Below are 22,212 nucleotides of genomic sequence, written 5' to 3' on the forward strand. Positions count from 1 at the left end.
ATTGTAGGAGAGATCTCTCTGTCTTATAGAAATTTGTGTTGTAAGCCATGTTGTGATGTTGTTTAAAGTCTTAAGTTGGATTATACTGGGACCAAGGAACGTGAACAGGTGGGTAGATTGCATGATTGTTGCTAGGAAAGATTAGGCTAGGGAAATATTCAAACATCCAAGATCAGTGCAGGAGAGACATTTCACTGTCCCGATTCTGGGACAGGGCAAGAGAAAGGTTCAAGTCATGCAAGTGACTCGTCCCTGCCTGTGAGTACTACTAGCCCTAGTACTTCTGCAGATACCAGAAAGGATGTCGCTGTCTTGCGAGACAAGGCATAGAGTGAGGCTAAGAAGAGGTCTCCAGTGCAGTCTTCTTCATGCACGCTTTTGGCCTTGATGAAAACTGGGAAGCATTGTGAGGATAGTGCAAGTTCTCGCCAGCCAGTGGCTTGCTCGACTCTACCCGACTATTGCTCAAGTTTGCATAAACGAACCAGTTTGGTGGAAGTGAGCGCTCCAGCTGGGGGACAAGAACCTCTACACTGCTCGAGAAGTGTTTCACCAAGGTGAAAACGCTCTCCTAGACTCGTGTTGCCATCACCACTGCTGGTTGATGATCGCTCACAACTTGCTCCTCCTGCTGGTTCTGCCAGAAGGGAGAGCAAGAGCATCTAATCCTCCTCTCTTGTTCCCTCTACGTCCTGGGGTTTTACCGGGAGGGGCGAGGCAAATAGGAGGAACTCTGTGGAAGGCTCTCCCCAGAGTTCAGTAGCAAGGACCTATGTTCCTTTAGCGGTCTTAGGATCACACCGGACACACGCCCATGCTGTTCAGGATGGGTCGACGCGGTCTGGTGAGTTTCTCCCTCCTGCAGGGAGAGTTGATCATGAGGACCGCTCTCTTGAAGGACTGAGGGTCCTTTGCCTAGAGATGCGGACACCCCCAAGATACAGAGGACTTTTGGCAAGATCATAGCGCTGATTTGTCATCAGCATAACAATCTCGTGGAAGCAACCGTGGCCTCTTTGGTTGATCGCCCTTTGTGCCTCAAATCCTTTTGGGGTCCTAAGAAGGAACCTAAGGTTTTGTCAGGGCTGACATGGTAGTCTCTTGCTGACGATGTATTGGACCAGGTGAATAATCTTGTCTCAGGACAAGAGAATTCACTTCGGTCTACTCATTCAGGCAAGGTGCTTCCCCCTCTGCCTCACCAGAGGCACTACTATATGCCCTCAGAGAGGTATTTACCAAGTAAGCAGGTTGACCCAAACTTAGTTCAACTAAGCTCAGGTCTTTTGCTGCAGTACCTCACTTCAGAGTCTCTTTCTCTCTCTCAACAGGAGGCAGCGAACCTGGAAATTACCACCATAGCAGCTCTCCAGGCAGTCTCCTGGCTAGATCTGTGGTAATTCACAGTATCTAGGGTTGCTGCCTCCTCAGGGCCCATTGTTCCTGGAGAGGAATCAGCCTTCATGAGGCTGCGCCAGTCTGGACGTAGGGCTATTTCCTACCTCACCCGCCAGATGGCGAACCTGGTGCTGAAGAGAAGGAATGCTGTCCTCTCTCGGATTGCCAGGTCTGTTGGTCCTGAGTTGGTTCTGACCTTGAGGAACAGACTGTTGCTGGGTTCTACCTCTCTCTTCTCTACAGAGCAGGTAGATGCTGCAGTAGACAAGCGACGAGCAGAAGAAAGTGACTGCCTTGTCCAACAGGCAGTGGAAAAGACCTCTAGGTGTTCGTGCTTCACTGCAATTAGATCTTTGAGTCTAGTCAGCTCTTCTTCAGCCCCAAGGAAGTCTCAGACTTCGAAGGGCACCCTTGGAAGTACCTAGTCTTCTACTTTCTCCATAAAGCTGGAAAGGAAAGCAAGGGAAAGAAGGGGAAACGCTAGGGGCGGCATTCCTCTCCAGCTGCTGCCATTGGTGGTGGGGGTACCTATCGAGCCATTGGGCAACATGGCAGTGATATGGAGCCGAGACCTGGATAGTAGATGCCCCTAGGGAGGGATATCTACTTCCCTTCAAGTCTCAGCCACCTCTCACCATCTTTCCGGTCTTTCTCTAGACATACATCTACGGTTCTCAGAGGGACCTAGCATTAAAGCAAGAAGTGTAGGAAATGCTGAGCAAGGGCTCTGTGGAAGTTGTGTCGGACCAGTCTCCAGGGTTTTACAGCCACGTCTTTCTCGTAGAGAAGACTTTGGGGCGGGGGGGGGGGCAGGCGGGCGGCTGGAGACTGGTCATAGACCTCTCTTCCCTGAACCGATTTGTTCACCAGATTCAGTTCACGATGGAGATGGCGCACTCTGTATTTGCCTCCATCAGGGAGAATGACCTCATGCTTATGGTGGATCTGAAGGATGCGTATTTCTAGATACCCATCCATCAATCTTCTCGCAAGTACCTTCGCTTTGTCGTAGGAGAGTCTGTGTACCAATTCAAGGCACTCTGTTTTGGGCTCCTTACCGCTCCCCAGGTATTCACGAAAGCGTTCACCCTAGTGTCAGCTTGGGCACATTCACATGGGATACGTCTGTTGAGGTATCTCAACGACTGGTTTGCCCTGGTGAGCTCTTGCTCGCTGTTGCTACAGGACAGAAATTGCCTCCTCGATTATTGTCACGATCTAGGGATGGTGATAAATCTCAAGAAGTCCAGTCTTGAGCCCAAGTAGAGGATAAAGTATCTGGGCATGCTGATAGATATGGTAGCAGCAAGGGTCTACCTCTCAGACTCTCATATCAAAAGGTTCAGGAAGGCAGGGCAACAGTTCCTGTCTTGACAGGAACAGTCAGCTCGGAATTGGCAAATCATGAACAGTCACCTGTTGTCCTTGAAGAAGCGGGTACCTCAGGGGCGGCTTCACCTTCAGCCTCCAGTGGAGACTGAGGGAGGTTTGGTCACAGTCTGAGACCCTCAGTCCTTTCTCATCCCCCTCTCGCAGGAGGTGAGAGAAGATTTAGACAGGTGGCTAGACGACAGGAACCTCTTAATAGGAGTAGATCATCTTACTCCCCGTCCGGACATGCTTCTGTTCTCGGATGCATCAACAGAGGTATGGGGCACACACCTGGAGGAGCCGCTGACTGCAGGAGTGTGGAATCATCACGACATGCACCTTCACATCAACATTCTGGAACTCAAGGTATCCTTCTTGGTCCTCAAAGAGTTTCAGGATTGAGTGATCGGTTAGTGGCATATGTCAACAAGCAGAGAGTCTCACGACACTCTCACTCCACCAGTTGACAATGCAGGTGCATGAGTGGGCCATCGGCCAGGTACATTCCAGGCAAGAGGAACGTAGTGACTGACAAAATCAGTTGCTAGAATCAAGTGATAGGGACCGAGTGGTCCCCATACCCAGACATAACAGAAAGGCTGTTCAACCTGTGGTGGCGACTGGTCATAGACTTGTTCACCACCAGGTACAACAGGAAGTTACATGCTACCAGACCCATGGGCCGCTGCAGAGGACTCGTTCCAACCTGGGCGACAACCTCGATGATGGTGAGGCTTGATCTCACTCGTGTGCAGGATGTGGCCCTATCTGTATTAACTGAGTATGCAAAAGATTGGGGCAGATCTCACTCCAGCTCAAGTTATTCAGATCACAGTTGCATAATGAAGGACATTGCTTACAAGCAAGTAGATGTAAATAGATTTAAAATAGCCATAGAGGAGGCAATACATCCCAGTTTGGATGTAATTGATGTGGAGTCAGTGTGTACTGGATTGGAATCGGCCACCATGATAGTCAATAGGGTGGCAAAAGAATGTAAATTGCGTAATGGGAGGGAGAAGGATCATAAAGAATGGGACCAGAATTACCCAAGGTGGAAAAGGATCTATGAAAAGGATGATCCAGAAATTATTTGGAAATCAATTAACTCGAAAGGGAATGTAATAAATAATGATAACAATAATCAGCCAGATGATGGTCTCTTCAAGGTACATTTTGAGAGGCTTTTTAACCCTGATCCCACTTATGTAAACAATAACCAACCACCTGATATAGCTTTCTCATCTATCATTCTTATATTAGACAATCGACAGTCCTTTCACTTATCAAGAGATAGATATGGTAGTGAAAACCATGAATAAGGGGAAGAGCTACGTTGGTGTATGCCCAAGTATATTTTCGCTATTGCCATTGACTTGGTTGACTTTTTTCCTTGGCAATTTCAACTTTTTATTTTGTAACTTTGCGTATCCTTTTGCTTGGTGCTGTAACAGGTTGGTTACTCTTCAAAACAGGTAATAGAATGGACTGTGAGGATCATAGGGGCATCAACATAATGAACTCTTGGGCAAAAATTTATGATACGTTGTTATTGAGACAATTAATTCTGTGGGTTAGTATAGATAAAAGCGAGGGTTGGGGGGAGCCTAAAAGGTAGAGGGTGTATTGAGCAAATCTTATCCTTAAGGCTTATGATGGACTATGAACTCTTCAAGAAAAAGAAACTGTATGTTTTATTTGTAAATTTTAGTAAAGCATACGACCAGGAGATAAGTTAATTGAGTGTCTCAAAGAGGAAGGTTGTGGAAAGATGATGTTAATGGCCATACATAAGATCAATGCTTGTACAATGAGTGTTGAAATCAGCTATGATTATATCGACTGTTGGGATACGTCAGGGTGCCTCAACAAGCAGTCTGTGATTTGCAGTCTATTTAGACAAAATGGTTAAAATGATAAAGGAGCAAATTGGCAGAGATGGGTTTTTAGGGACAATGCATACGCTATTAATGATGGATGACAGTTATTTTAAGTACACCAAGCCAAAAGTTAAGAGAAAATTGGGATTATGTTGGGTTACTGTAACTCGTATGGGATGATTGTTAATGAAAAAAAAGACGAAGTTATTTGTAGTTAATGGAAATACAAGAGATAGAAAGTCTTTAGTCATAATATCAAGATAGGGCATTGTGAGAAAAATATCTGTTTCTTTTGATGCATGGTTTACGGGTGATGTCAAAATGCAATCAGTGCTTAAGCAACATCAAATCTAAAGGTAGCCCTGTCGGAAGCAAGCATAGCGGAAATTATGTTCGAATAGAATTCTCTTAGATCTTTCCTGTGGTGGTCATTTTTACATTTGGTGTTAGTACAAAGTAATGTGTCTGCCGGTTGAACCATTAACCGCAACCTGGTTCCCATGGTCACCCTACAGTATCTGGTTTTCTGTTTGTTTGTAAAATCCCAGTTTACAGCTGGTGGGCAATCAGTTATGGGGTTCACAGTAGGGAGGGATGAGGTACTGAATGACATCTGTAAAGGGATGTGATCGTAGCAAATGTTGCAGGTCATAATAGAATCATGAAGTTGTGGAGGCATGATGCAATGGTCCAGCCATGAGGCTGTAATTGTGTTCGTTCTATTTTGCGCATAGGAATAGGAGGAGGGAGGGAGGAGCATACATCACTAATTTGGAGAGCATGATTTTGACAGAAGCGAGTAAGTCCGTTATAAAATTGTTTTGGTGGGTGAGAATGAAGGTCCCTGATTATACAAATATGATCAGCAGGAGAATTGTGAATAATACTATGAAACTCAACTAGGATCATGCAGTATTGATAAAAATTATTGTTATTTTCCCAGGGCATATAAACGTTAATTATTAGGCTCTTAGAGTCCCCTACTGTCACTTGAAGCCCCAGCAATCTATCACTCTGTAGGTCATCACATTTATCATATTGTTTAATGATTTGTGCCACAGGAAAGAAAGGCCCCGATTTGGGTGACCAGCTACAATTTGATCTGTAACTTGCATCAATGAGGTCGAGAAAGCTCTGAAGCCTTCATGTACTGAATTGCAGATGACAAAGTCATGGGGCCAGAGGAGCGTTTCTTGCAATGCAATTATGCCTTTGAAGTTTTTATGCAGAACATGTTTAGGAGAGGAATGCTCCGCTTGATGCCAAAAATATTCCAAGTGATTATATCTAATGTATCCATGGCAACTCACGAAGATGGGAGATGGAGCTGATCATTTGGTAAGATGGCGGGTTAGCCGGGGGGGTGGGGGGGTGAGGTCACTCGCCATGGGAGGTTGGTTGGCACTTGCAGTGGAAGTGACCCTGCTTGGGGTGTCAGTAAGTTCCCCTGGGGAGTTGGGGGGGTTGGTCCCGGGTTAGATTATATCATGAGACTTTTATATTAGGAACGAAATTCTCGCCTTTAAGAACATCGAATCGAGGTGTTGAAATAGGCAGGCAATCCTGTAAGCATCTGAGTTCGCGGGAGATGAGGGGGCCGGAGCCCGTGAGAAACTTGACTCTTTCCACTATGGCATCTAGCTTCCCCGGATGAGCACAAATTGTGAATCACAACATGACATAGCTTCTAAAGTTGGGCTTCGGTCCAGTGGTTCTTTTCTTTTTCCTACTTGCTTGTGTTTGCCAGCCACCAGACCCCTCATGATCTTTCTCATCATCATCATCCATGACGGGGGAGAGATAGGGTCGGGAGACTCACGAAGGCGTGGTGTTGCTGGTGGCTTGCTGTGCGATTGTCTAATGATTCCTGCACTTATTTGATCGCATCCCAGATTGTTATTTGTTTCCGCAGTTTTAATACTGTCTAGGGACTTCTGTAATCCTTTGATCACGTCCTAGATCCGTGAAAATGTATCATGTTTCCGCAATTTTTCATTTTTTTTATTTTATTATTATTTTTTTTTTAGTTTTCTGAGAAGGATTTTGCTGTTTGGAAGGCAGTTTCATCTGTATGGTACACTGTGATCAGATGAACTTAAATAACACAAACCTCTGTCTGATATCTTTTTCAGTGACCGAATTTTGAGTCTAAATCCACAGGATACACATATAATTCTGCCTCTGGAACAGCACAGGTTCCTAATGCACTACTTCCTTGACCAATGCCAGATACCCTCTTCCCCAAAATCACACTCATGCTCGATGCCTAGACAAAAAAAGCTCACATACAGCACTATTAAAGTTTCTGATCTCGAAGTTCTCCCTATGCTTGCAGAAGCCTTGACCAACTCAACACATGTTGGGGAGCACATCAAGGGGTTTCTGGGGCGAACTCGGATTCTTCCACATGATCCTGGACCTAAGTGATGAGAAGCCCAAGATAATTGACATAGAGAGGGAAATATGACTTCATCAACTGCTGTCTTCCCCAGCCTCAGGATGAGCCTCTCCTGCGACACAAACTTTTCATTTTTCAGACCAAAATGGAAACGCAATTAGGAGGTATACACATAAATCGTGCTGCCATAGCTGTTAGTGACTTTTGTAATTGAGAGAATAAAACTTTCTGTGAAAAGTTTTGTAATTAAGAGAATAAAACTTTCTGTGAAAAGTTTTGTAATTAAGAGAATAAAACTTTCTGTGAAATGTAACATGAGTTAGAGGGGAATTAATCTATTGATCAACTGGAAAAATTTACACAATGTGATGAAGTTTATACGAGATGCCATAGAAAGATATAATTTGTTATATACAAATTCCCAAATGAGGCAGAATAAAACTGCCATCAATATACATACAAGTGATCACAGGCTTAATAAGTATATATATATATATATATATATATATATATATATATATATATAAATATATATATATATATAGTAGAGTATATATATATATATATATAGTATATATATATATATATATTACTATATACATATATACTTATATATATATATATATATATATATATACTATATATATATATATATATATATATATATATATATATATATTATATATATATATATCTATATATAATATATATATATATATATATATATATATATATATATATATATATATATATATATATATCATATATATAAACATATATATATATTATTATATAAAATACAGACGTCTATACTTTTATCGTTCGTGGTTCACTTGTATATATATTTGATGGGAATAGTAATCTATTTCTATGACTTCTCGTATACATGTAGTAATAAACACTTAATATTTTTCTATGAATTTTCTTCTTAAAAACCTGAAACAACAGATTACATAAATTTTATCCGACTTTTCTTTGCCGGTTCCCCCCTAACCCATGTTAATTTTACAGAAAATCTGATGTGGAAATGAATGAAATGCAAATGTAGTTTATTAAGGGGACGGGACCATTCGACGCGGCGGATAATTAGCCACCGCCAATTCGCCTCCGAGGACGTTTTGCCGCCGCCTAATCGTCACGGAGGACTATTCGCCGCTGCAAATGTTCTTTTGGCTGACAGTGGTCAAGGAAGTAATCGTATAATCAATCATATTTGGAAGGAAATCCTGGTTACATTATTAAGTAGAATCGACATGGTTCGTGGACGGTACATTTAACATAGACCCTATTTTATTCTTTCAAGTATTTTGTATTCTGGCAAAAAAATCTTGGGTGGGGTTCATCCAATTCTGTATAGTATACTTATTACAAATAAGCAACGTTCAACTTATGTACGTATGTTAGAAATGGTTAAATCATTGGTGCCTAATCTAAGACCGCAGTGTATCCATTGCGACTTTGAACGAGCAGCTATTGGTGCCATGAGAAAATGTTTTCCTGGAGTCAAAATAAGAGGTTGTTACTTTCATTTGGCACCAAGTATGCATAAACATATAGCTGCAGTTGGAGTAACTCGTCAATACAACACCGAACCTGATTTTGCTTTAAAAGCCAAAATGATACTTGCTTTGGCTTTTGTGCCACATCGCGACCCTGACATCTATCTACACAGCAGCACTTGCAGAATTTTTGCCTCAAGAACTGTTACCAATACTAGATTGGTTTAAATTTAATTATATTGGTATCTACAATAGGCACGGCAGTTGCCGAAGGGCACCTTTGTTTCCCCATGATATGTGGCCGCAATATGAGACAACTTTAAATGATGAAGATCGGACAAATACCTACGAAGAAGCAGCTCATCGAAGAATTGCTTTTGAACTTGGAGCTAACCACCCAACCATATGGATATTCATAGGAACTTTAATGAATAACAAAAAGGAAGAGATTTATATGTAAGAGCTGATAGCGGGGTGCCCACCACCATTAAAGCTCAAAATATATCGAAACGCGGACGAAAGAATAAAATAAAAAAAAAATTTTCTCGAATACAACGGTAAAAAGAGACGCTTTGGAATATCTCAGAGGAATAGCCCATAACAATCAAATGAACTAAAGTTTCTATTTATATTATTTTTGTTTATTTTTGATAATTTTTTTATTATTTCTTGGTGTAAACCAATAACATTTATTACAATGTTAGAATATCTTGACGGATTTTTAAAAACTTGTTTCATATGCCAATAAAATGTTTGTTTGTTTGTCTTTACATACTTTGTTGTTATAATTTGCACCTTGTAGTAGTAAAGATGAAATTGACTAAAAAATGGTAAGTTGTAGAGAGAGAGAGAAAAAAAACAATACACACTATTTATATTTCTGGTGGCGAATAGTCTCCAGTGGCGAAATGACCCAAGTGTTGCAAAAGCTGGTGGCGAACTGGCGGTGACTAATTGTCGGCGGCGAATCGTCACCCATATGTATGTATACATACATGCAAAAACACAAATACATGACTAGTTTTTTTCATGACTACACACACGTGGATACTAAATTTACATAATTTTGTAAACTATATTTACATTTCATTCATTCAAACATGGTTTACATTTACATTTAAATTTACAGTCTTTGCAATTATTTGCCGTTTTCCTAGAGGAGGTCATTTCTCCGTTGAAAATGTGTAGCCTGAAAAATGTAACGGCAACAAACAGAAGTTACAGCACCATTCAGCAAAGGGATATTTGACAACACCACTCCCTGGTTTTATTCCTTCTTCACTATGATAACACGTACTTGAATGTATTTTCCACAATTATTCATTGTTCCTTCATTTCTTATTGCTTTTATCCACATATTTTCTCCTGTTGGAAGTACCTCGTTAGATGAGTGGTTTTCGCGCTCGGCTACCAATCCGTAGGTCCGGAGTTCGATTCTCGGCTCGGCCAACGTGAGAGGAATTTGTTTCTAGTGATAGAAATACATTTCTCGATATAATGTGGTTCGGATCCTACACTAGTTCTTCGCTGGACGAGTGGTTTTCGCTCTCGGCTGCCACTCTGGTGGTCAGAAGTTCGATTCCTGGCTCGGAACGCGGAACCAGAGGAATTTATTTCTGGTGATAGAAATTTATTTCTCGATATAGTGTGGTTTGGATCCCACAATAAGCTGTAGGTCCCGTTGCTAGGTGACCAATTGGTTCCTAGCCATGTAAAAATATCTAATCCTTCGGGCCAGCCCAGTGGTCTGGTAAAACTGAGATATACTTAATTTTTCTCCTGTTGGAAAATATGTGCCAGGAACCCATATTCTGAAAATTAATGAACAATAATAAAGCCTCCAAAGTATTCTAGACCTTCTTCTTCTATAGCTTCTCCCTAACCACAATCACTGGAACTCAAGCCCCTGGTGCCTGCATATGTTGTTGCTTTCTTCCACAACAGAACCCCAGTTATTTGGTAAGCCAAATAACACTGCTGATATTCTTAATTCTTGTGGAACAGATTCATTATCATCAACAGGGAGATACGAAAAACAACCAGGTGATACATTATTGCCTTCCCAACTGCCATCAGTATGATTTGATCCCAAGAGGGAGCTATTTTTTCCCTGGAGGATGTGGTCTAACCCGATGCTTAACTGACGCAGGTGATGTTCTAGACTGTCCTGATTTAGCCTGTAAGCTGATGTATTGGAAATATTAAATTTTGGTTTCATCCTGTCAAACAATTTACTCACAGACTTGGAGGAGAGGACCAAGCCTTTCCGAAAATGGCAAAATCTTTTTCTTTCCACAGACCCTCATGGATAATGCAGCATCAATCATGTTATCCGATAATTAGCTGTGTGCTTGCAAGTTCAACCCAAATGCATTTCTTGTGGGTTTCTCGTTGTATGAGACTCGACGATTTAAATCAAATCATGAATCAGTTAGGGACATGAAATAACTTATACATGTCCTGAAATAAACCCTTGCTCCCAAAGCAGGTACTCCAGTGACTTGGCTGTCGTTTCGTGGCTAAACCAACATCCTTGTTGATAGGGTCGTTTTGGTGTTGTAACAATAGGGGTGGCGCACGTCCTTGTCTAAAACAGTTTTTATTCCTCTGTAGGATATCTGTAAATATTTTAGTGTGTTGTGGTTGATCCTATGTGGGTTGTCTCGTCGTGGTTGAATTCTTGCTTTCAAGAGAATTTTGAATTAGATCGTTTTCACACTATTACAGCTAATAAAAAACGATACCCTGGTACAAAACTACCTTTCAGACATGGGTAGATGACAGGAAGAAATCTTAGATGGAACTCATAACGTCAAATGCGGTGGACAATAGGAGAAATGATAAATAAAACCCATAACATCAGATAAGGTAGAATATAGGAAGAAACGATAGATTAAACACATAAGTCAATTACCGTAGACGGTAGGAAGCAATGTTAAATAATGCTTACAAAGTTCAATACGGTAGATAATAAGAAGAAATGTTAAATAAAACTCTTAAGGTCAGATACGGCAGAGTACGCAAAGAAATGTTGAATAACACTCATTAGTCAAACACGATAGACATTAGAAAGAAATATTAAATAAAACTCATAACGTCCAATATGGTAGATAGTAAGAAGCAGTGAAAACTAACATTATCACCTCAATTTTTTTTTAGTTCGATGAACAACTGCAGTATTATGGTATTTTATTGAATAGCAGCAGTGCCACTACGGTAAGACGCTAGACTTACAGATGTAGCAGAAATAGTGAAGTACCAATCACGAGCCTAGTTTGTAAGCGTATGAAAAGTAACTAGCCCAATCTGGGATAAACAAGGCTTGGCGGTCTAATCCGACGTCATAATCTGGGATGCGCAGTAGGGACGAATTTTGTGATTACATTAGGTTGACCTCCCTTCCTTTGGACCTTGACCCACGAGACCATAAACACCCTCGGGGCTTTCTCTCTAAGAGGACAGTGGTAGGAATTAAGGACAGCGACTTATGTCAATGAACGCTGTTACATTAAAGCGATATTAGAAACAACTGGAAATAAAATAACAATGCCAAAGGCATAAACGGAAATAAAAAAACATTATGTTTTTAATCCAATTTCAACCGGGATATGCTGGCGTGCATAACCACTATAGAATTATGTGAATCATTTCTAGTTTTGTGTCGTTGCGTCGTCATTCGCCGGACGAGACTTTTTTTTATTTATTTTTATTTTTTTAGTCTTGTTCTGTGTCTCAAGATGGGAATCGCCTCGAATTCTTGGAAGTAAACCTCTCCACAGCTTCAGTATGATCTTCTAGCATCAAGAGAAAGTTTCTATCTTCAGTAGTGACTCTACATGAGTATTTAAAGAAGAGGCAATTTTATGCTGTCATATGATTATGAGACTGCCGAAAAGTTGAAGGAAATATAAATGGAAACTATTTCTCCAAATTTGAATATAGTAGATGCTCTTGACGAATTTCTTTTCAGCTGGCCCGCCTCCATGTTAATTGGTATTTTGATTACAATAATTAAAAAGTATTATTGTTATTATCTTCCGAAGAAAAAATATATAAATGATGTCAAAATAATGTACACTTTGTACAACATAACCACGTTTGATGGGACATTTGGCTTTTATGAATTTTATATTTTAGTTTATGTCTAAATGTCAACCCACACAGAGTGTCATTAACTTATCAGAGTCTTCTTCATAAAACCAAATGGATTACTAATAACTCGGTTTAACATTTATTGCTTATGCGATTCAAGAAAAGTGAATGAACGCATGAGCATCTCAACATACGAACAAAGGCTACGGTAAACAACGGACAATTGTTTCGAGTGTGTGTCGTTTCAAATCACATTCACTTGTGCGCATGAAGAAACTCGACAGGGTATTTCGATCACTGTTAATGGGTTTCGGGGCTGACGTGCTTATGTCACTTGATTTTAACGCAACATGTGTTGATGGAAGAAAAATAGCCAGTACATAAAGATATAAAGAGTAAGATCTAAGAGGAAATCCTTTGTTGAAATATCAGGGGTCAACTAAAGGATGTCGCCTCGTTCAGAGTGTAACCAAAGATCGACGACAAACGCAGTTTGAAGCGGAGTACACCAAAGGCAGTGGATACAAGTCTTGAATATTGGCGTAAGACATGAAAAACGTGATTTTTTAAGGCTAAGTGACTACCAAAGCCAATCAAACTCTCGAGTGAACAATCTATGACATCCGGAGAAAATTGCAACAGAAGAACAATTATAACTTGTAACCTTTTTCGTACCAAAGACCCGACCGACGTCACAATCTCTAGTTCAGCAGTGATTGAGAGGAAAAGAAACCATCACCAAGTGAAAGCTTATTCAGTGTCTCAACACAAGACAAAGAAACGGAGGAACGAAAAGTTATTTTCCAAAGAACTGAGAAGTGAATCTGACTTGACTGCAAATAATTTCCCGAAGGAGCTCAACAGTGATCTATGGAGAAACTGATGCTGCTGTCAACTTTCGTATTCATCCTGGTCTCTGCATCTGCTCAATCAGGTTAGCATCGATTTATCTTCTAAACCCTAAGCACAAAACGCGATTTAAAATAATATTTCAGTTTAAAAGAGAGAGAGAGAGAGAGAGAGAGAGAGAGAGAGAGAGAGAGAGAGAAGAGAGAAGAGAGCGAGAGAGAGAGAGAGATGAGAGAGAGAGAGAGAGAGAGAGGAAGGAGAAGAGAGAGAGAGAGACGAGAAGGAGAGATGAGAAGGAGCGAGGAATGCGAGAGAGGATTGAGAGGAGAGAGAGAGAGAGAGAGAGAGTGTTTATGTTTTCAATGGATGAATTCTGTTGCCAGGTTTTTGGCAAATGAAATATAGTTATAGACAAAGATTCAAGCTTTGATTTTTACTATGACGGATCTTCCTCATTTATAAGAAACTGTGCTCATACTAGGCATGACAATGATTCAATCTATTCAACTGTCATTATATTACAATGATCAATTCACTCACAAGATGGCGAGCGTACAATGATCCACCGACCTTGGCGGCTAAACCGAGGTGTGGTGGTGGAGCATAGGTCATGCAGGGCTAAGGGCCCCCCAAAAAAAAACCCTACCACCAAATGACAAGGAAAATGGAAGACGGGAGTCATCACATTTGATCTACGCCTTGTGGACAGTTTTATAATTATATACACGTTTGAATCTATAATGTACCAGAAAATATAGAAAACAATAATAATATAGTAGAATGATAATAATAATAATAATAATAATAATAATAATAATAATAATAATAATAATAATAATAATAATAATAATAATAATAATAATAAACAATATTGTTCAAGACTGTACTTAATTGGATATGGCGATAAGTCATGGAAACATGAATAGTCTATAAATTGAGCACAAAGGAAATTCTTGTTGTTTTGACAACATGTGTCTCCGGTACTGATATAATAGTATGATATAATAGTAGGCCTCTCGATATGATGGTAAAAAACGAAGAATGTATCCCAGTAATAAGGCGGCAACTTGGAAATCCTAGCTTTTTACTGAATAATGTTACCAAGGATAGGTAGAACATTTTTATTTTGCAAGCTTTTGAAAACTTCTACCCGACCTTGGCAATGTTATTTATGAACAAGCCAAGACAAAGAATGTGTTCATACCATAAAATGCACAACATTTAACATTCAAGTGTTCAAATGATCATGGGTATAGTTAAACACGGGAACGTCGTCTAATAGACATATATACATCATCAAAATGACGTAAGCATAATCGTTGGTAAATAAAGAAAAATCACAATCAGACACGTCATCATTTCAGATGAAACTGAGATGTGGGTAAACAAACACTGTTGAAAAAAGTGAAAACGTCGTAAAAAAAGTGTACAAAGTAAGAAACTTTACGAATGTGATTATTGAAGTATAAAATTCCATAACAAGAAATAACAAATGATAAATTAGCGAACAAGAAAATTGCAAATAAGCAGACATATGCAATAGCAAAGGATGGCGGTAACCAAAAATATACAGATGGCAATTTAACTAAGAAACGTATGCGCATGTTCAGAAATAATATTGTGAATCGTTTTCACTGAATGTCTTATCACAGTATGTATTTTCAACTTGCACTGTTCAATGAAGGTACATTTCCACTGTTTTTGTTAGCCACACTAATCACATTTTATGGGTTTGTTGTAATATCACTGAAAATAGAACATAAAAGTTAACATTTTTCTATGAAAACCGGATTAAAACTTTACATTTATACCTTGAATGAATGAGTTAGGTACGTAAATGTTTTTCACTCTTTTTGTTATCCAAAGGCCTGATCATTTTATGTTTGTTGCCTGCGGTGGGTGGATTTGTCGCGGGGGGGTAGGGGTGAGGATATCTTCATAACCCAGGTAGGCCGGTTTGAGCCAATTGACTGATTCCCAGTCCTCCCTGCCATGTATGAATAATTTAAAGGCTTCGATTTTCCTCTTGATGACTAAGTTAGGGGAAGTTTGTGCATCTCGCATCTAATGAACACAAAAGAGCGTGCTCTGAGATGGTTCAGAAAGATGTTTTTTGGAGTGCATGTTTGGTATCTTCTAACCACTCTCCGTGTTCTTTCCAATTCTTTATCTGGACAACTGCCATTGCGGGCAGGGAAGAATTCACCTGGTAAGCAGGTGGGTTCCCAAAACATAATTTCAGAGGAAGATACAAAGATTTCTTGTTCACGGGTTGTGTGTTTACACAGGCTAAATATGACAATGCTCTACCAACTAAAGAGCCATAATTGTCCAGACTATGGAGCTTATACAATACCCCCAAAAAACATCACAAGTCCTACCAATAGGGAGGATTATGTCCTTGAGATTATCCCAGATGCCCTCCTCCCTGCAATGCATGTCGATTAGATATGCAAGGGGGAGAAGAGAACACACAAGCTCCTATATGGGCTCTTAATAGCCCAGTTCTCCCTCCAGCACCAGCCAGCACATGCTGGGCCTTCAACTCGCTGGATAGGTACTTCACTATCGTGCACGAAGGCGAGGGCAACCCAAGACACAATCGAGTCTTTCCTAAGACCGCTGCAACTCAATGTCGACAGGAAACTAAAGAAGGTCGACTTGACGAGAGAAATATAGCTATGCCACTTGCCAACGAATATCCAAGGAGCCCTTCACAACACTGAGGGCATATCTATGGTGGAACTACTAAAAAAGGCATTCAAGGCCTCACAACACACTGCCCATGCCACTTGTAAAGCTGGAGATGACAACCAGGGCCAAGACAATGAGACACCACCCAGAGGTGCCCACTCAAGATGTATTAGAAAAGGAGTCAGTCCCCTGGCACAAATTCTCTGCAAACACCACCATGAATTCGAGAAAACGGCCAATAACCTCCTCTCACCGCGTGCAGATGGAAAAAAGGAGTAAGCCAGCCCCCAACCCCAACAAAATAATGGTGGCCACCACAAGCCTGAAGTACGCCTACTCTATTACCTTCTACATCTCCACCTACAAGACGCCAAGCTCTGCCTAGTAGCAATACACGTACTTGAGGGTACACCCTTCACCACCTTAAGGATCAGCAACCACTCATCCAGGAATATATCAGCTGACTCCAGAACTCCTGTGGGTGTTTTCACTTTACAAAGTCGTAGAAAAGAGCCTTTGGGCCTTCAGAGACAGTGCGAAAAGTGAACTCAGAGGAACATTCTCGAGGAACGAACTTGAGACCTTTCACATCAGCATGAGAGAGAAAGATCTGCTGAAAGTATGAGAAATAATTCCAGTAAAGAAATGCACACTTTTTGAGACATGGACCAAAATAACAACATTTCCCTTCTAATAAGTTAAATAACGTACAAAGAATCCACCGTTTTCTGACAAAGAAAAGGATCTGTACTGTAGCTTTCATAGCAACTAAAACAAGGCACCAGAAACCGCGAAAAACACTTCATTAATTAAACTATGGCTGAGACTCGGAGTCTCGTTTTGCTTATTAAAAAGTTTTACTTACGTAATCACAATATTAAAACCGTGTAGTTACAAGGGGAAAGTAAGTGATCTAAGGAATAACAGCTCCTTTCTCATGCCTGTAGATCATTCATCACCATGTAAATCCTGATATGACCAAACGCAAAAAGAAAAAAAAAGGGAATAACATTTTTTAGTTTGACATGAACAAACATTTTAGTCATCGTATTTAAACTAAGAATAACTAAGAGTTTTTTTTTACGATAGAAAACAAATACAGTTATTATCACATTTTCTTGTCATTTTCCGTTTCTGTAATAATAAGTCATTGTGATTTTGTCCTTTCGTATATTAGTACATAAGTCATGTACTAAGAATGAATAAGGTCATATATATATATATATATATATATATATATATATATATATATATATCTATATATATATATATATTATACTTATATATATATATATTATATAAATTTATATAATATAAATAATGTATACATACATACGTGCACCGTTTTCTTTATGCATACCTTCATAAAACTGAGTATATACTTTACTTCCTCCAGATGTTACAGTCAAGAGCTATAATGAAGAGACACCTTTCACCTTCAGTACAAAATATCCCTCCACAACTCTTCTCGCATACTGGATCTGTGATCGAAATGCCAACTTCAGTATCGAATTTGAGGGACTTTCGTTTCGGAAATATGGTCATCTATATTCAAGCCTACCTTTATATCCACAAGGGTGGAGGGCTTGGCACTTCGTGAGCATTAGATTCAAATGGATCTCCAATGGCCCAGTGAGTTATCATCCCATTCTTGTTATTAGAATAGTTATGAAACTTAAATGATATCTTCGAGAGAATTTTCCATTTAAGTTTTTTTTTCAAAAGTGTGCTCTCACATCTTAAGGTGATGTAATTATATCTAGTTGGTAACATTATCAAAGTGGAAAGCAGGAAAAGGAATTAACTTTATAGCTTTTACCGTCCCTTGCTCCTCTTGAATACTAGACAGAAAAATGCCCAAATCAGGCTTGAATGTAGAAGTCCTCGGGTACTGCATAATCATCACCAAGTAGAGATCTCTTCGTATAGGGTACCATCCATTCATTTAAGTTGAATTCATTACAAGTATAACATGATGGAATATTCACGGGGGAGGTTGGGGGGGGGGGGGGGAGGGCGTCGGCAAAAGGGCCTCCGATCACTTGGTCAAGTACTTGGTTACTGTTACACTCTGATACCAAATTTTAATTCACACAGTAAGGAATTATTTAATTATTTCATTTGTACATGATCAATGTTTAATTACAGATGTTCTGGATTTATATTTTCACACTGCAAATAACACTAGAAATACCTGACTGTTAAATATCACCAAAGAGTAAATGAAAAAGGCATTTCTTAAACTTATTGTTAGCGAGAGAGCATTATGATATTTTCATATCAAAATTTCACTATCTGATTAACTAAACTGAGATCTATTCATAGATGATATTTGCAACAGGTAATAATTATTACAGTAAATACAATAAAACTAGTAAATGGAGTTAATATTCTGGAAAATTTTAAATTAAGTTCTAAAAGTTTTTTTTTTTTCTCCCAAGAAATTACAAATTTATCCAGGCGACATAAGCTACCCGGTAGAATACAGTAAACATCACAATATCAGAATTCAAATCAAGAGCAAAATAAGGATCTACTGGCAACAGTGCCTCGACTTCTTCAGCTGCGGTAGGCGAATCTTCTCTAATATTCTTTTTGGCAATTCCTGGACTTTTACAGATTTCAATAATATTGCTTTATAATAATAAATATCTAACACACCCAAATAAAGCCTTTTCGCTAATAGGTTTGCCCTATTTTATTAGTGTCTATTTGATACGTTCTAATTTTCAACTTCAATATTTTAGTAACACCTTCCTTCTCGGTTGGGCAATTTGCTTTGGTCTTTTCCACTTGAAGTAAATTAAACTGGCAGTGCTCTACTGCAGATCTTTCCTGCCCGGAATGCACTGCAACTGAATGCATTACGGAGTCAACACCTCATGGCACTCAGGACTCAACTATGGACTTGACAACACTACTTTTGATAGGCACCTCTTGTTTGCTGGCTGTGATCGTCGTGGGACTGGTTGCTTATATCATTAGATTGAAAAAGTCGACGTTTAATGGTAAATACCTTTTTCGCTGGAAGGGCATTAATTCTTATTTAAATTAGCCTATAGAATTTCAGTTATTTTCGTTGACAATTTTGGTAAAGGGATTTGAAGATATTTTAATACTCTACTAAAAACAATGCTGATAGAAAAGAATAGAATATGTGATTCTGGCACAAAGCCAAGCACTGGGACCCATAGGGTCATTCAGCACTATAGTGATAATGAATACAAATGGAAGTATAAATAATGAGTTTAATGGGAATGATATAAATAATGAGTTTAAAATAGATACTCTGATGATCAATGTTTAAAACGGTAAAATCGACACTAAATTTCTAGTGGGATTAAAAGTAAAATGACCATTTATGGTAAAAATAAAATTAAAATAAAAATTAATTATATCTATATAAAATTACTAGACATTCTTATAAAATCCACAAGCCTTTAAAAAACTCATAACAGGGCCAACATCCATGTTGTCTCCTAAAATTTCAGATATAGTTTTACCATTCAGATGGTACATCCGCCTCTCATTTACATACCTGGTGCAGTGGGTAAGCATGTACGACGCACTTAGCACAATGTATATTGGCAGTACGCGTATGAACACACGATCTTTCATATATTCTATAAATACGAGCGCACACTCATAAATATGTCGCCTGCAAACATTTCCTTCAACTTATACAATAACTCCAGCGACGTTTAAAAAACTTGAATAAACTCCAAAGAATCAATCACAAGCAAAATCAAAGACTCGTATTAAAAAACTGCTGCTGACACGATTACGAAGAACTTACAGCGAAACTTGAGCGATAAAAACAATTATAATTTTGATTTTATCTACAAAGTAGACATGCTTATGTCTACTGGGTCAGGGAGTTCACCTGCTTGACCTTTGTTCCGCTGAGAACCGATGCGTCTTTTTTATGTGCCAGAAAATTTTTCCTTTAATGCTACTGAAAAAAGCTGCTTTAATCTCTGAGGATGAAGGAAGGGCTACGGTATTTCTATTTCCATCCCCTACACCGTTCCCATACGTTAAGTCATCTGCCTTCGTGCACGTAATGGAGGAGTTGTGAACAAGACTTAACTAAAATCAGAGGTCGTGTTCCTCTAAATCCAAAAAGTCATCTGCTTAAACTAAATAGTCTGACGGGTAACAATTTTATGGTGATGCTGCACTATGCCAGGCATTACCAGATTTATGATTATGTCTCGTATTTTCGTGTACCACCATTTTCAAGGGGCCTTTCATCCAAATGACTTCAAAAGGATACTTAAATATGGTAGTATTCGGTGAAGATGTTGCCAGTATATTGTCACAATTTTAAATTCCAGCCAAATCCGCTACGAACGTCCAAGTACTAGACTGGAAATGACTCGAATATGTCAGTCAATAGAATTCTTAGCAAATATCGACATAGCCTGTATTAGGGACCACCAAGTATTCCATCTCTTCCAGTGCCTGCTACTCATCCCCTTCGAACAGACGAGTTCCTCACATAGAGCGTCAATCACTGGAGTGGCGATCTCCCTGTCTAGTGTGTGACCTCGAGCGGCCATATTGAAAGGTCTCGGTACAGCTCATGGTACTATACTTCATTACTTTTGTTAATTTTACAATTATCATTTTAATCTTTTTACTATTTTTATAACTAGTAATGTTATTTTTACCATTATTATTATTATTATTGTTGTTGGTATTATTATTATTATTAATGGACCCAATTTCACAGAGAAAAATTACCTTACAAAAACAGGTTGGCCCATGCACTCCAACCATTGTGGTCAAGGCTTAAGCATCTGCTCTGGGACCTAAGCAGTGTCTAGCATAAATGGTCCCTGTAAATCACAGGACTTTCTTAGCATACAGTCACTTAGCACTAGCTGACCAGTAACACACAATCACTAAACACTAACAATTACAATACACTCTCACTCACTAAACACTCACACTTACTATACACTCACTAAACACTCACATTTAACATACACTCACATTCTATAACACTAAAAACTCACTGAATACTCAAGATTCACGATACCTACACTAAATGCTCACTAAACATTCACTGATTACTTACACCCTAAACATTACAAAAAAATCATTAAAACCTTAAAGACTAACTAAACATGCACTGAATACATACACAATAAACATTCAATAACATTCACAAAACCCTAAACACTCAGTAAACATGTTCACTAAACATTCAATGAACATTTACTCATAAACATACACCAAACACTTATTCACTAAACCCTAATAATTCTCTAAACACTAACTCATTAAACATAAACAATAAGGAAAATTCACAATCGCACTACTCTCCTGTTCAATTTGCGGGTTACCAGACCTTTAAAAATGGCTGCAAGGCTGTGCAGCACCGCCCTGGTGGAAGACCACCAAACTACGTAGTACTGGTTTAGAGACCACATCTCCAAGTATATACCCTCTATGGTTCCTCACTGGACGAGTGGGTTGCGTACTCGCCTACCAATCTGGTAGCCTGTGCTCCCAGCTGCTGCCTGTGAAGAACCAAAGAAATTTTTTTCTGGTGATTAAAAATTAATTTCTCGATATATATAATGTGGTTCGGATCCCACAGTAGGTTGTAGGACCCGTTGCAAAGTAACTGATTGGTTTCTAGCCACGTAAAAATGAAAGTCTAATCCTTCGGGCCAGTCCTAGGAGAGCTGTCATTCAGCTACAGTGTCTTGGTTAAACTTAGGGTAATCTTTAAAAACTTCAAGCACGAAAGAACAAGAGCAAAAACCCAAAACCCAAAGCACAAAGATGTCTCTTTTGGATTTCGGGCAAAAATGTCAGGCTCAACCATCAGTGGGAAGCCAGGCAATAACCGATATCTTCCCTTTCATCCCTCAGTATCCAAACCATATTAACTGAACTGAATTGAATATAGAATTTAGGCCAAAGGCCAAGCCCTGGGACCTATGAGGTCATCCTGCGTGAAAAGGGAAATAGACAATAAAAGGCTTGAAAGGTGTAACAGGAAGAAAACCTCGCAGTT

The 22,212-nt window shown here is 39.3% G+C and overlaps 1 long non-coding RNA gene across 1 annotated transcript; it reads left to right on the forward strand.

The window, feature by feature from the left end:
* The first annotated feature begins 12,898 nt into the window (after positions 1 to 12,898).
* On the forward strand, positions 12,899 to 21,857 carry LOC135212686 (uncharacterized). Its single transcript, XR_010313965.1, has 4 exons — positions 12,899 to 13,572; positions 17,578 to 17,813; positions 18,623 to 18,749; positions 19,010 to 21,857. It is a non-coding gene; the product is annotated as an uncharacterized LOC135212686 (long non-coding RNA).
* Positions 21,858 to 22,212: the final 355 nt, after the last annotated feature.

The sequence above is a fragment of the Macrobrachium nipponense genome, chromosome 41 (genome assembly GCF_015104395.2).
Source record: "Macrobrachium nipponense isolate FS-2020 chromosome 41, ASM1510439v2, whole genome shotgun sequence".
Lineage (NCBI taxonomy): Eukaryota > Metazoa > Arthropoda > Malacostraca > Decapoda > Palaemonidae > Macrobrachium > Macrobrachium nipponense.